The 4,170-nt window shown below is 43.9% G+C and overlaps 1 non-coding gene across 1 annotated transcript; it reads right to left on the bottom strand.

Annotated features, from left to right (window-relative positions):
• Positions 1-1,929: 1,929 nt before the first annotated feature.
• Positions 1,930-2,036, bottom strand: LOC120267066. Its single transcript, XR_005538392.1, has one exon. It is a non-coding gene; the product is annotated as a small nucleolar RNA R71 (small nucleolar RNA).
• Between the last annotated feature and the right edge of the window lie 2,134 nt (positions 2,037-4,170).

Here is a 4,170-nt window from a genome sequence, read left to right as displayed (position 1 = left end):
CTATTTAAAGCCGATTTAGCCCCAATTTTGGTATCATTTTCTCCATCTTTTCCCCAACTTGAGAGAGGGATTCGGCTAGGGTTTTGAGGGGTATTGGCCAAGGTTTTGGAGAGGTTCTTTGGCTCTTACATTGTCATTCTTGAGGAAGAAGGTTGGTAGGGAAGCTTCAGTCGAGGCATATCCTATACCGGACGAGGGAATCCTTGGACGACGAGTAGAGGACTCTCCGCAAGACCATCGACACGACTATCGAGGGGTTTCTTTATGGATACATTACTTTTACATTCGATTTCTTTGATTGTACTTAGGTCCATGGAGAGCTAAACCCCTAGTGGGTACTTGGGTGATTGTGAACCCTAGGATGTATTCGCTTCATTGAACTTCTTTATTATGCTTTCAATAAATTGATGTTTATTGTGAGTTCCAACCTTGAATGCTTGATTGTATGAACATTTCTCCTAGAGTGACACAAGGTTTGAGAGTTCTTGTTGGTAACCTTGTGAGTGAGTGAGTGATACACCACGAGCGTTAGACAAAGCAAGATTGGAGAGGGTTGAGAGGGTGAGTCGAGAGGTACAGAAGTGTCCCCTTTCCCCTCCGACGTGATAGATTCTACCTCCGTTCCTCGAGTTCTTTGCGGCCATAATAGAGTGAATGGTCTAAGGGATGACCCTCCGCTGGGGCCTAGTTGCGCATGCAATGGAGTGAACCGTTGAGGTGATCTTAGTATCTAGGGCTTAATTGTGGCTAGGGACCTTCCGCCTGGACCAAAGGGTTAGGTCTAAATCTAGGAAGATATTTATCATATGGAATCCCTAGAGCTCATTGCAACTCTATGCGAGTGCGAGGTGTTGAGATTGTTCGATTTCTCCTCCGGGACATGTATAGAGTTTGGCATAGTTGACCTTAGATTTGGGACTATGTATGTAAGGATTTCCATGACTCACCATTGCAATTATTAGGAAGCATAATAGAGAGTTCTTGCACTTGAAGCGATTATCCTAGGTGAAGCATCATCCGAGTACCCCATCTTTATCGATTGTCTTGCCTCCTCCATACTTTTGCTCTCTTACTTGTTGTTTTTAATTTATAGAATTGAATCATTACCACACTTATCATTGTTGATACTCCACATAGCTAAGAATCAAGTTAAGTGTCTTTACTCCCTACTCCCTGTGGATTCGACCCCGCTCACCCGCGATTATTACTTCGACAAACCCGTGCACTTGCGGGATATACGCAAGGGGACCTTGTCAAGTTTTTGGCGCCGTTGCCGTGGAGCTAGGCGTTTAGAGATACTTTGCACTTTGTTTTCTTAGCTATTTCACCACACATTCTATTTCATATCTTCTTTTTCTATCATCGTTCTGATTTTCTTTTTCCTTATTTTTGGTGCAGCTCCAGGTTATGACCCGAGGGAATCCATCAATATTAATTGAAGGAGACCCTGAGCTTGAACGTACACTTCGAAGGAAACAGAAAGAACCTGTACAAGAACAGCCTAATCCAGCTAATTTAGAAGTAGACGGATCTGAAAATATGGCAGAACAAAATGAGCAACAACAAACACTATCTGATTATGCCAGACCTTCAGTGTTAGGGACACAATCGAGTATTGTTCGTCCCCCAATTACAGCTCAGAATTTTGAGCTAAAGCTGGCATTCATCCATATGCTGCAGCAGTCCGTACAATTCAACGGTTTGCCTGATGAGGATCCAAACAGTCACATAGAGAGCTTCCTCGAGGTGTGCGACATGCTGAAGATAAATGGTGTGATGGATGATGCCATCAAATTGAAAGCCTTCCCATTTTCCTTAAAGGGGAAAGCGAAGCAGTGGCTACACTCATTACCTAGAGCATCAATCACTACATGGGAGGAGATGGTAGAAGCTTTTCTAGCTCGTTATTTCCCACCCAGAAAATCAGCAAAGCTTAGGAATAAGATCTCATCCTTTATGCAGTTGGAATTGTAGTCTCTATTTGAGACATGGGAAAGGTTCAAGGAACTCCTGTGAAAGTGTCCGCAACACGGATTCCCGGAGTGGATGATAGTTCAAACCTTCTACAATGGTTTGAACCCGAGTACAAGTCAACTCTTGGATACGGCGGCAGGAGTTACCTTCGGTAGCAAAACCCCCGACGAAGCACGTCAATTGATTGAAGAAATGGGGTTAAATAGCTACCATTGGAACACTAAGGAGAAGAAAAAGGTGGCCGTTCTCCATGAAATTGATGCGGTAACTTCATTGGCGGCCCAAGTGGAGAGTTTGAGTAAGAAGCTAGGTCTTATAGCTTCGAATAGAGTTGCGGCTGTGACCAATTGCACCGATTGTGGTGGAGGACATGCTCCCTCCGATTGCCCAATCGTCATTGGTGATGTTTCTTCAGTTGAGAATGTTGACTTTGTAGGTAATGGCATGAGATCTCAATGGAATCCATACAGCAACACCTACAATTCAAGTTGGAAGAATCATCCAAACTTTTCATGGAGTAATCAAGGACCACAGAAGACCATGGGGCCATCGGGGTTCCAACAACAACAACAAGCCCCTCAAGTGGAAAATAGAATTTCAGGCTTGGAAACCCGAATGATGGATTTGGAGAAGCACTTGGCTAGATTTGTTCATTCGACAAATACAAGGTTTGAATCAGTCGAGGCTACACTTCACAATCACACCGCCTCCTTGCACAATCTTAAAAATCAAGTGGGGCAAATTGCGAAGTCTCTCTCCGAAAGGCCACATGGAAGTTTACCAAGCAACACGGAAACTAACCCTAGAGAACATGTGAAAGCGATCACTTTGAGAAGTGGTCGTGAGGTTGAAGGGAGGCTTCTGAGTGAGATGCCGAAAGAACACGCACCCGAGGTTATAGAGGTTGAGGAGGGAGCAAACAAAGAGAAAGAGGTGGCACCCCCACCTTTCAAGCCAAGAATCCCTTATCCCTCTAGATTGAAGAATGACTAAGGGGATGAACAGTATAAGAAGTTCCTGAGTTTGTTCAAGCAACTCCATATCAACATTCCTTTTGTTGAGGCTTTGGCTCAAATGCCTAAGTATGCGAAGTTCCTGAAAGACTATTGACCAACAAGAGAAAATTGGAGGAGAGTGCTTCAGTGGTGCTTGATGCTTCATGCTCGGCGGTGTTGCAAAAGAACATGCCGAACAAGAAGAAGGACCCAGGAAGCTTCATTATTCTGTGTAACATCGGCGACTTAGGTGAGGAAATGGCATTGGCGGATTCAGGGACAAGTATCAACATCATGCCATATACTTTCTTCCAAAAGCTAGGCTTGGGTGAGCCTAGGCCTACTCGGATGACTTTACAATTGGCGGACCGAACGGTACGACATCTGAGAGGCATCATTGAAGACGTGCTTGTCAAATTGGACAAGTACATTTTTTCGGTTGACTTTGTAGTGCTAGATGTCGATGAGGATGTAGATGTACCGTTCATACTTGGGAGATCGTTCTTGCGGACTTCCAAAGCATTGATTGACATGGACGGCTGAGAGTTCACATTGAGAGTCGGAGACGATAAGCTCACTTACCACCTTGCTGAAGCCATGCGGCATTCTCTCGATTTTGATGACACTTTTGTATTTTTCTAGACACTCATCGATGAGATTGTTGATGGATATATACAGGAAATGGTCAACCCGGATCCGTATTAAGGTTTGTTCAACCAAGAGGAGAGCAATGAACAAGTAATGATGCTTGGTTCGAATGGAGAGGAAACATCTACCCCGGGGATCTTGAAGAAGGTGCTTCGGAAAATGAAGAGGGCTAGGAGACGCCACCAAAAACGCCCCAAGACTGTTGGAGACGTACATGAGCCAAGGAAGTTAGACGAACGATTGCTTGGTGGTCCGAAGCCCGATAATACAACCTCTACCCTCAAGAGACTTAGCTCATCATGCTTTCAAGTTATGGATAATAGGGCAACCTTCATTCATGAACCCCGTGAAGTAAGAAAGATACGTCAAGCTTAGTGACGTTAAACAAGTGCTTCTTGGGAGGCAACCCAAGTGTTTACTCTTTTCGTAACTTTTAGTTTAGTTTGTTTGCATGAATAAATTGTTAAGTGTTGGTTTTTAAATTTTGGAGTGCTTGTGCTGCGATTTTATTGTGGGTTTTTAAAAGAATTCATTGTATGTTTTGTTGCGAATT

The sequence above is a fragment of the Dioscorea cayenensis genome, chromosome 1 (assembly GCF_009730915.1).
Source record: "Dioscorea cayenensis subsp. rotundata cultivar TDr96_F1 chromosome 1, TDr96_F1_v2_PseudoChromosome.rev07_lg8_w22 25.fasta, whole genome shotgun sequence".
In the NCBI taxonomy this organism is placed as follows: domain Eukaryota; kingdom Viridiplantae; phylum Streptophyta; class Magnoliopsida; order Dioscoreales; family Dioscoreaceae; genus Dioscorea; species Dioscorea cayenensis.
Note: the sequence above shows the minus strand (reverse complement) of the source record. Positions and strands in the feature narration are given on the sequence as shown.